This window comes from Camellia sinensis, chromosome 8 (genome assembly GCF_055761805.1).
Source record: "Camellia sinensis isolate YWXY chromosome 8, ASM5576180v1, whole genome shotgun sequence".
NCBI lineage: Eukaryota > Viridiplantae > Streptophyta > Magnoliopsida > Ericales > Theaceae > Camellia > Camellia sinensis.
The window spans coordinates 190896329-190908839 of record NC_138968.1 but is presented as its reverse complement, the minus strand read 5'-3'; the positions used below and the strand labels follow the sequence as shown (position 1 = coordinate 190908839).

Sequence of the window (12511 nt, the reverse complement as noted above, 5' to 3'; positions counted from 1 at the left end):
ATACATACTATTCAAAAGGGTACATTGTATGCATTTTATTTATGTTATTTTTTTTTTTAATGTTATAACTAATTTTCTTCTTTAGTTATTATAAATTCTTTAATTATATCTCCTATTGTATTTGATTATGATATTTTTATTTTTTATTTTTTTAGTTATGACTCAAAGAATATAAAATTATATTAGTGTGTTTAGTTTTAGTTTTTTGAAAATTCAGTTTTTTATTTTTCGTATTTTTTTTATTTTTAGTGAATATTTTTTTAAATTTTAAACATTTTGTTTTTACTTTTTTAGACACAACTTACTTAGATGTATCTAAAAAATAAAATATTTGTGAAAAAATATTTTAAGAAATTAATAAATATACTAAATTTTCATTCTTTTTTTTTTTGTATTTTTGATATTTAGTAAATTTGTTAAAGAGTTTTTTCACAAAAACTGTACTTTTTAAGTGTATTTACGTTAGGTGTGTTTAAAAATTAAAAAAAAAAATTACTTAAAATATTTAAAAAATTCAATAAAAACAAAAAAATAGAGAAAATAAAAAATAAAATTTTCTGAAAAATATTTTCAAAAAACTGAAAACAAACATTGACTATTTTTTTTCTTTAGTTATAAAATATATATAATACACGAGAAGCATTACGGTACATATCCCTCAAAATGGATATGTACCGTAATGCTTCTCGTGAGTCATAATTAATCACTATATAAGATATAATTAAAACTTTTTCAATCATAATTAAAATAATAATCATAATAAATCATAATAAAAAATCAGACACATTATAGAATTACCTTATAAGGGTTGGTTTGGCAAGTGTAAAAAAAGTCAAAAAGTTACCAAAAAAGTTAAAAAGTTATCACTATTTATCAAAAAAAAATTTTAAAAAAATAATATATAAATATTAAATACGAATCAATTTTTTGACCCACCAATGTACTGACGTTAGGCCAGCTTCAGTGAAAGCAAAAAAAAAAAAAAAATTGCATGTGTACATTCACTTAGGGGTGCAACCCCGACAGGTTCGGTCGGGTTGAGAGGTTGTCCAAACCCAGCCCAAGTTGTGCTGAGACCTGTACAAGCCCGACCCGAGTTAAACCCGAGTTGCCCGAATTGTAAATGAATTTTATTATTATTATTTTTTGTAGTTACATTATTAAATTATTAAAATTTGACTCTATTTACAATTTTTTTTATATATATATAGAAAATCATTAACACCATCAAAACAAATAATTTATATAATGTAAAAAAGATGTCATTATAGTAGTCCTTACAATTTATGAGTGAAAATAAAAAGAAAAAAGTAAGATTCTATATTATTTGTATATATAATATATATTCAATATGATTTAATAATATAAATTATTTTAATATCATGTAATGGCTAATAATTTATATGTATATTTAATATTTTTATATATCTATATATGTATAATTCGAGTTTCGGGTTGCTTGGGTTGTTTAATGTCTTTGCCTAAGCCTACCCAAATTTAATTCGGACTTTTGAATTTTTGTCCAAGCCCGTACCGAATTTGAAAATATTTTGTCCAAGCCTTAAAAAAATTCAGGCTAGGCTCAGGTTACTCGGGTTGAACTCGCCCAAGTTGCACCCCTACATTCACTAAATTAGATGATAAAGTTGGGCCCGTGGGGGCCGACCATGAGTCCCATTTTGATAATCCGAATCATTCAAGATGTAAAACTCGTCTAGTACTATATGCCTGTGAAAAATCACGTATATTGGATATCGCTAACTACATGATCAAATCAGTTTTGTATAAAAATTGGATGGTGTTATAGTTAACAGTTGACAAAAAAAACTAATACGATCAGATAGGTATCGATATCCAATCAATGTGATTTTTTACAAGCAGATATAGTACTCGATGAGTTCTACACATTGAACAGTTCCGATTAGAAAAACGGGACATGTGAACCTGAAAATGAGGCAATATTTTTCCATGTATCCACCAAGCCGCCTGCACTGCCAATCCGTACGGCGTACTGCGCTATCTTCTCCTACATACTTCTTTATACAATTTTTTAATACACATTTTTTCATAAAAAGTTAAAAAGTTAATCCAAACATCCATATTTTTTTCCTCAACTTTTTAATTCAAAAAGACAAAAAATACACTTATTTAAAACATTCAAAACAATCCCTAAACTAACATGAATAGAGTATTTCACTTTAAAACAAAATACACCTATTCTTAAGCTAGATTTTTTTCTATATAACTTTCGAGCAATGGTTTTGAGCCACACTTTTTGTAGCCCTCAAACATTTTTCATAATTTTCTATAAAATAACAACTTTACATTACAAATTTATGCTACTACCAAGTGAAATCGTACTAGTATGGATGGTGGTACGAAAATGACATATTGGGTTGTGCAATTTGGCGTACACCAAGCACTGGCCACCGCCAAAAAACCCACTGTCAACAGCCTGGAAACCACCTTGTGCAATTGCCATTCACCACCCACCGCCTTCTTCGCCGCCACCTCCGCTGCCGTGCACACCCCGTGAAAAACAAAAAACCACGTAATCTCCCATTTGGGACTGGAACGTGTAAGATAAAAAAACATCATCTCGTGCATCAGACCTGACACAAAAAATGTAGATACAATCGTTGGCAATGGGGCCCACTTACGGCCCAACATACGCGTAGAAATACACCGTATGGGAATGTACACCGTGGGCCGTAGAATACTCGTAATCATGAGGTACGACCTACGACCCCAAAAATCTTGCAGTGAGGTGGACAGATAGGGCTCATTGAACTGTGGCTCAAGCTCGAGACCTTGAATCGCTCGAGCGAGGATTGCACTGATGGCTAGTACGTCCAGGTACAAGTGGCACCAGTGGAGACCCAAAACGATGGGGAACGGATCGTCGGTCGCCCTTCCCTGTTGCCTTTTCCTGTCGCCCCCAAAACGACGTCGTTTTGGGGGCGAATTTTCAAAAAAAAAAAAACGCAGAAGAGGGAGGAAGGAGAGGAAGAGGGAGGGAGGAGGGAGGAGGAGGAGGAGGAGGAGGAGGAGGAGAAGGAGGGGAAGGGCCAGACTGGAGGGGGCCATAAATACAGGGGAGGAGGAGGAGGAGGTTGAGACGGGTCGGAGGCGGAGGTGACGGCGGTCGCAGGTGCTGCGACGAGGTGGAGCTGCTGCGATGGCTGCAACGGCGGCGAGGGACGAGGACGGCGAGCTCGCAGCCTCCTCCTCCTCCTCCTCCTCCTCCTCCCTCCTCCCTCTCCCTCTTCCTCTCCTTCCTCCCTCTTCTCTGCGTTTTTTTTTTTGAAAATTTGCCCCCAAAACGATGTCGTTTTGGGGGCGACAGGGGAAGGCGACGGGTGATCCGGATTCCAAAACGATGGCTAGTACGTCCAGGTACAAGTGGCACCAGTGGAGACCCAAAACGAAAAATGAGTACGAGTATTCACCGTAATAGTATGTGAGAATCAGTATGGCCAAAACCAAAACCAAAACCAAAACCAAAACCAATACAAACTTAGCCAATTGAGCTGATCTCTGCACATCTGGTGATGATTTTGGAGGTGGGTTTGGATTGGTTTGGGGATTTGGGGGTGAATTTGGAGATGGGTCTTGTTTGATCTTGATGGGTAGGAGTGCAGTGGAGATGAAAAGAGGAGGAGGGAATTTGAATCTGATAAGGGACCCAGATCAAATGAAAAGAGGAGGAGCTTGAAATTGGCAAGCCAAACAAGGTACAAGGATGTGGGACCAACAAGATGGGAGGAGTGGAGGTTGAAGGGGAGTGTGATGAGGAGATAGAAGATGGGTATGAAGAAGAAGAGCCTAGTAATGCCTTTTGGGATGTGTTTGGCTATGAAGAAACAGTAACACATAGATGCAATTGATGCAATCCATACCTTGATGAAGATCTTGACCTCATTATCCATCATCTTCTTCTATGGTTTCGTTTTCTTTATAGAATACAAAGTTGTCTCCTTATTCTCTCTTTCTAGTCTCTGTTTATGACATACCATGTCATTTTCTTTGTAGAATATATAGAAAAGTCTTCTTCACGGTTAAAAATATCAAATTTTTTATTAAATAATTATTTTATATAGATGCAGAGTCTGTAATTTTATAACTTTTATATTTATATAAAATATTTAATTATATATTTAATAACGGGTGATGCATTAATAAATCCCAAATCTTTATCTTATGATCCATTTGGTCCTATGTTTTATCTTATGATCCAATTAGTCCCAAACTAATGTTAATGACAAAATAACCAATGTTCCACTATGTTTTATGCTTTTTAGTAAGGATAAATTAGAAAAAATCCAACATGATATTGACTGAAATGCCCAAAACTCTATAAAAATTTGTTTTCCCTCCAAACAAACATCAACAAAACATAATCAAAAACACCAACAACATCAAACATTAAAACATCAAACATCATCAAACACATCAACAACATCACAACATCATCAACATTGAAGATCAACGTCAGAACATTAGGAATAAACATCGTGAAAAATTACACATCGCACTAGCTCCGTCAGCCTCTTCATCAAAGACCAAGTCATCAATCTTCATCAAAGCATCAAAGCAGCGTGAATCAAAACAAGCACAACTTCAATCAAGACCAAAAATAGTATATTGGCGGTGGCGTGAGTCAACAAGAGGAGAAGGATCGTGAGAACCGGTAGTACGATGAGCACAAAGTTGAATCGAGTCGGATCCGATCTATGTGACGTGTATCATTGCAATTTTTCGAAACTGGGAAATAGATCCCTCCTTCCTCTCGCATATTTGTTTCAGAAACAGATCTCAGATCTGGAACAACTATTTGTCTTGCTTCAACATGTGGAGAGTGTTATGAGTCAAACCATCCGCGGCTGTTTCAGATCTCAAATCTGAGGCGATTCTGAAGGAGGAACTCTGGTTTGGAAGTGAAAATGGGCTAGAACCTTACGATCTGGCAATGGCTTCAACAGCAATTCCTCTGAGAACTCTTCCCATTCTTCTTCTTGTGGTTCGTACCCTATGGATTCGGACGCAAAGCAAGGAATGAATAACAACAACAGAGAGATCATCGACCGTGGACGAGCCATTTCGCTACAAACCCTCCTCCGCCATGGAAGCCTCTGAAAAACTCATCTGGTTTAAGATCTGGCCAGTTATTGATGTAAAAGGGTATTGATGTAAAAATAAATGGAATCAAATCACACCCTCAAAATCTGGTAATATATTAGGACTAAATGGTATACAAGAAAATTTAAGGGACTAAATGATTTAATTTTTTTTAGGATAGGATTTATAGGTAATTTTTTCATTTAATAACCGTATCATTTTCTGTGTATAAAAGCTTTCTCTTATGTGTTTATGGTTAGTTTTTTAAAAACTTTGCTCCCATTTTAAGGTGGGTTTTTATCTTTATTTTTATTATAAGGTAAAATGACTTTAGTAAAAACGACTTTTGAAAAGGATTGTTTTACTATTAAAATAATAATAAAATTTAAACACATAAAAAGCTTTGAGAAAGTCAGTTTTAATTAATTTTAAATTAAGGAAAAACGGTTTTAATTAATTTAAACCGTTTTTACACTAAATTTTTTTAAACTTATATTTTCAACAAAAAAAAAAAATTGACCAAAAATATTTTTAATACAAAAAATGATTTTAAAAACAATAATGACATATCCCTCTAAATCAATGAGCTCTAATGACATAGAAAGTCAAAAAAAAAAAAAAAAAAAACACAAGACATAAATATCACTATCACAGTGGGATCTACACCTATATTAGAACTATTAGAACTCTTTTATTAGAGTTTGAAAATATTTTTTTGAAAAAAAGCGGTTTTACAAAACGGATTTAGGAAAACCGTTTTTCTAACTTTATTTTGCTTTTTCTTTTTCTTTTTTTCCGTTTGTTCCCATCTGGGAAGGTTGGACTTGGGAATCAAAAGAGTGTGAGACAGAGCAGCAATTCCATTGCATTGGCGGTGTTTGGGAAAAGGTTTTTTTTTTGTTAGTTTTTTGCTAAAGAATAAAGCTTGAGACCCCAGTGGGGGTGCTGGGGTCTCATGTGATTGGCCCAAAAAACAATTTTTTGTTTTCAGCCAACCCCAGGCCGACACGTGGCACTGGGGGGTCACTGGGGACCCAGCATTGCTGTTTGCTAAAAGATAAAATAGGATAAAAATTCAAAAAAAATAAATCCATTCAAAATATTGCATTAAACTCATAATCATTTCACTTTTTCTCTCATAAACATCACATCCAACTACAAAATAATCTATCTTCCTAAACACAAAAAAAATTTCCTCCAAAAATAATTAAAAACTAAAAAACTTACTAAAATAACAACTTCTCAAACACCCACAAAGATGGGTTTTTTACACAGACCCAAAAAAAACATAATCGATATGATACTCCACCAAAGACTTAGGCCTTGTTTGGTTTGTATTTTAACATATAATTTTAAAAAAAAATTAAAATTTTATTTCGTTTAAATTTTTTGAAAAAAATTTCAAAATCACTTTTTCTCTTCTCTACATTAATCAATTATTTTTTTTTCTCCTCTCTCTTTCTCAATCACTTTTTCTCTCATACACATCTACTCAACTATAACAAAGTATCAAATTATCCCAAACTCTCAAACTATTTTCAAAATATACAACTAAACAAACTAAAAAAATTTCTAAACTCTCTCCTCAAAAAAAAAAAAAAATTAAAAATTTATCTCAAAATACAAAACAAACACATTAAAATATAGCACAAAAATGTATGAAATTTTTAAAATTTATTTATCTCAAAACAAACACATTAAATTTTAAAAAAAAATTATCTCAAAATACAAAACAAACACATTAAAAATATAGAACAAAAATGTATGAAATATAGTGCACATTAAAATAAATAAATAAATATTTAAAATATAAAATATTTATCCTAAAAAAATAAAATTAAGAAAAATTTTAAAAAAATAAATCCAAAAAATTTTAAAAGACAACTCAAAACTCAAAATACAAGTCAAAACTCAAAAATTCTTTTCAAAACCCACCCTAGAGTGGGAATAAAATTTGGTTATGAGTTTTGAAAAGAGTTTTGAGTTGTTTTTTAAAATTTTTTTGGATTTATTTTTTAAAATTTGTCTTAATTTTATTTTTTTAGGATAAATATTTTATATTTTAAATATTTATTTATTTATTTTAATGTGCACTATATTTCATATATCTTTATGCTATATTTTTTAAAATATTAAAAAATTGAAAATATATATTTTTTATTTTAACTACATAAATTTTATTTTAAATATATATATATATATATATATATATTTTTGTTATGTGTTTGGTTACAATTTAAGTGTAAAGTTTTGAAAGTAATATAAAGTTTCGAGTTATGTGTTTGGTTATGAGTTTTGAAAATAATTTTTGAATTGAGTTTTGAGTTATGTGTTTGGTTACAATTTGAGACTTTTCAAAACTCAAAACTCATTTTAAAACTCAAAATTCAAAAACTCCTTTCAAAACTCTTTTTAAAAAAAAATTCAAAATTTCAAAATTCATAATCAAACAAATTTTATCTTTTCAAAATTCAATTCACAACTCCACACTCAAATCATAATTTCAAAACTTAATCAAACACAATTCAAAAGTTCTGAACTTATGTGAATAGAAAGTTTTTGTAAAATTTCTGAATTTATGTGGACCCAAAGTTTTTGTAAAAATGATAAGAGTATTATATGAATTGCGTTGTTGTTGTTGTTGTTTTTTTTTTTCTTTTTTTCTTTCTTAAGAAACTCATCTTTAAATGCATTGGAATTGCTACACTCTCTCACTCTTCTTTTGGTTCCGAAGTCCAACCTTCGCACATGGGAACAAACGGACAAAAAAAAAAAAGAAAAAAAAAAAGTGAAAAAATAAAATTGGGAAAACGGTTTTTCTAAATCAATTTTGTAAAACCGCTTTTTTAAAACCATTTTTTGTATTAAAAATATTTTTGGTCAAAAAATATTTATGTTAAAAATATAAATTAAAAAAAATTTAGTGTAAAAATGGTTTTACCAAAATCGTTTTTAATTAATTTTTATTAAAATTAGCTTTTCCAAAATTATTTTCCATGTTTAAATTTTATTATTATTTTAATCACGAAACACGACTTTTTGAAAACCGTATTCTAAAAAAATAGCAATGCTAAAACCGTTTTATCTTATAATAGGAATAAAGACAAAAACTCACCCTAAATTGGGAGCTTTAAAAATGGCATAATTAGAAAAATCAGCCCCATTGCCTGTGACGGTTGAATACTATCCATGGAACGAAAGAGGTTGGAATTTTCTGGGAAATTATGACATGAATGCTTGAAGGTTAAACATTATTTAGTGTGTTTTGTTTTAATTTTTTGGATTTAATTTGGTTTTTTATTTTTTTATGTTGTTTTATTTGTAGTGAATATTTTTAAAATTTTAAATATTTTTATTTTTTATTTTTTTAGATGTATTTTATTTAGATATATTTAAAAAGTAAAATATTTATAAAAAAATATATTTTAAAAAATTAATAAATATACAATAATATGAAAAATATTTTGTATTTTTGATATTTAGTGAATTTTTAATTTTATTTTTTTACAAATATTATACTTTTTTAAGTATATTTATGTTAGGTGTATCTATAAATTAAAAAAATTTCTTAGAATATTAAAAAAAATTAATAAATACGAAAAATAAAAATAATAATTTTTTGAAAAGTTAATCATTAAAATTCAAATCAAACAAACTGATTATTATTTTTCATTATATTATCTATGTGTTTTTTTTTAGTTTGAGATGAGAGAAAAAATACGATCATGCTACGTAGTTCGAATGTCGCGGCTCGAAACGCGGCTCGACACCAAAACGACGTCGTTTTGGTGTCGATTTTGTTTTTGTTTTTGTTTTTTTTTTTCTTTCTTCCCTGGTTTTGCAGAACGAAGAAGAAGAAGAAGAAGAAGAAGAGGAGGAGGAGGAGGAGGAGGGGAGGGGGCCATAAAAACCGGTTTGAGGAGGAGAGGAGGCCGGGGCGACATCGGCGGGGCTGCGACGGAGGAGGAAGCAGAGGCGGCGGCGGGAGCTACGACGACGGCGGGAGCTGCGACGACGGTGGGGCGGGGAGCTGCAACGCCGACCTTCTTACTCTCCCTCCCTTCTCTTTCTCCTCTCTTCTCCATCTCTTTCTCTCCCTCTCCCTCTCTTCCTCTCGAGCCATTTTCGAGCCTGGTAGCTTCGAGCTACCAGGCATTATTCGAAAAAATAATAGTTCGGTTAGTAAATTTTGTAGTTTGTGTCATGAGGAGCCACTTAGATATATTTGGCACGATCGGTTCAAGTCAATGGAATTGTATTGATTTATTGTATTAATAGAATTTGTTTCTTTTAAATCAATTTTCAAAAATATTTATGAAATAAAATCTAAAAATTCAACAAAAAAATGTCATCATCATCTTTAGAATATATTTTGTTAGAATCTTAACTACTAACTGTAACATTTCTTCAACTACTCCCTTGTCTATTATAAAAATTATATTTAAAAAAAACTACAATAAACTTGTAATGAATGAATTATTATCAGTTTTTCCTTTTATGTAAGAATATAAAAAATAAAAATCCTTCCCAATTTAGAAAGGACTTGTTATCTTGTTATCTTGTTTTTTTTTTTTTTTTTTTCTTTTTTGAATTCGGACTTTCAAAATTGAACAATAATGACGAAAACATACTGAATATTCACTTTTATGTAAAAAAATAAATAAATACATAAATCAATAATTACGCTGTGATATTTATGTGAATGCGCACCTCATCTTTGATGGGTTATTTCAAAAAACTGTTTTGATTACTCTCATCTATTGTTTGATTTTTATTCAAACTTTTTTTATTTGCCAGTAACATTATAATAAAAAATAATGATGTTGATGATAATGGCGAGTTTTGGCGAGTTGGATTGAAGTTTTAGAGTGAGAAAAAAGAATAAGCAAAATTAATTGAAACTTGAGAAAAAAGATAAAAAAATTTGAATACGAAGAATACATATAATTTTTTTAAATAGTGTAAGAATACATATAATTGATTAAGGTGTACAATGAGAAAAAATAATATTTTATTTTAAGGTTTAATTTGTATTATCTTTATTAGTAGATTCACATTAGGGTATAATAGAAATTAAAATTTTAAAATTTGAGTTAGGCGTGTTGAGTAGAACTGAGTAAGAAATTCGTTTAATTCGCAAACCGAATCGGTCCAATCTAATCCGGTAGGTTTGGTTTGGTTTTTTAAATCCGTGGTTTGATTTTGGATTGAAAAATTGGAGGAACCATAACTCACAGATTGGTTCCAATTTTTAGTTCACAATTCCAGATTAGAACCGATCCAGACCGTTTGTTATGTATTTTATATTTTTGTGACTTAAAATATTTAATTTGGGATATAAGTTTCATAATTTCAACATTTCCTATGAAGTCTTGTTTCTCTAGTTTTTTATTGGTAAGGTAGAGTGAAAATATTTGTTTATTTTGCTATATTTTGACCAATTTTTTGTTTGTTTGCTCAATGCATCACTATTGTATTCCAGTCTTCTGATAAGAAAATCTGTAATTCAAAGTAGTTTTAACAAATCTTTTGTGTACATGTTGAGATTATGTGAATTTGTAATTCTAAATTGATTTGAACCGTGTTTAAATGGTTTGTTTCGAATTGGTTCCATGATTTAAACAGATTTGTTTGGTTCTAACGTTTATGAAACCGTAAATAACAAATTAGTTCTGATTTTATCCCAAACTAAACCAATTTAGACCTGCTCAATAAATTTTGGGTTGAAATAGAATGTTCCTTGCTCTCACATAGAAACTGGAAACTAGCATGTGGGCCAGTAATCGGCCATTCATTTTTCATGGACTGGGCTTTTTTTTTAAATGGTAAAACAAATCAGAAAAATACATAGCATCCACACTGGGCCTTTGGCAAGCTTAGCATATAAACTTTTTAATGATTTACTACTTGAAACTAGTTTTAAAGAGTTTGAATAATATATTGTTTACTAGCCGTTGAACACACGTGATGTGTGTTCTATTTTTTTTAGAATTATAAAAAAGTATATACAAAAGCACATCAAATAGAAAAGTACAAATCCAAGACGCTTAGAACACTCATAATGAAAAATAATAATGTTTGGTGGTTCCAAAAATCATGGCTTGAATGGGTCAAAATAACGTCATTTTGGGGATAAGACGATATCGTTTTGATACATTTAAGCCATTCGGGTTACTCAAATTTGGGTCACCAAACATTTTTCAATGAAAAATAAACAGTAACATTGAAACAGATTTGATGTACATATAGAAAACTAACAATTTAAAAATAAAATCACAGCCATTATAAACACACAAACACAAAATTATTTTTTTTGACTAGATAATACAATGAAACATTTCATTTTCTAGAATTTTTTTTTTATAGCAAGTATAATTAACAGTGTTATAGGGAAAAAAAAAACACAAAATAGTTGTTGTGATTATAAATCTAACACTCATTATAAATCTAACACTTATACAAAATACTTATAGTGAAAGTAGATAAGTGTCGATAAAAAATCACCTGAGAAGTTATTTATTCTAAACAACACAAAGTCATAAAGCCACCTGCAAAAAAAATTAATAGTATTACACACAAAAAAAAAAGAAAAAAAATTACAGTTATGGTTGATAAGCCTACCCACCATTTGTGAATTAACATTCACAATTTTTACTACTCAAAATAAAATAAACAAAAAAAATCACAGTTTTCCCAAACATGGGCAAAGATGTTGGTTTACTTAATTTGTTAATTATATTGTTTAATTTTGATGATGTCTAAAATATTATTTGTAAAAATTTAAAATTTTTAATATACATATTATTTGACACAAAATATTATCTGTTTCAAATATATATTGTATGATACATTTGTTAAATATTATTTAAATAAAAATATTTTTTACTATTCACTTTTGGAAAAATTAGACTGATCACTATTCATCTTTTGACAAATTTAATATTGATTGATTGTATTATTTTAATGAATTTGATATTGATAAGTTGTCTTCTTTTAACAAAAGTGAGATATCCACATGGAGTGGTAGGTTATATTTAGTTTAAAATCTCTACAAAAATTTAAAAATGCTATATATGTTCAAATCTATTATAAATATTACTTAAAGAGATTTTATTATATATGCAAATATTTGATTAGAATATTATATGTAATGCATATAATATAAATAGAATACATCACGTGAGCAATTAGACTTTTTACACTACAATGATTGTATCATATATATATATATATATATATTATAATAAAACAAGAAGAAAAAGATAGAGCAAATCGTTTGCTTGTTTGAAAGTGGTGAATTTTGTATTATATTATTTTTGTCAAATTGCCTACAAAAGAAAAAATATGGCTCCATGTTTGAAAAAAAAAAAAATTAGTTTTACTTTTATCATCT

General features: G+C 29.8%; 1 pseudogene across 1 annotated transcript; it reads right to left on the bottom strand.

Annotated features, from left to right (window-relative positions):
• Nucleotides 1-2334: 2334 nt before the first annotated feature.
• LOC114306268 (long-chain-alcohol O-fatty-acyltransferase pseudogene) lies at nucleotides 2335-3981 on the bottom strand (annotated as a pseudogene). The gene is made up of 2 exons (XR_014339244.1): nucleotides 3379-3981; nucleotides 2335-2916 (listed from the first exon to the last, which is right to left on the bottom strand). The product of XR_014339244.1 is annotated as a long-chain-alcohol O-fatty-acyltransferase pseudogene (transcript).
• Between the last annotated feature and the right edge of the window lie 8530 nt (nucleotides 3982-12511).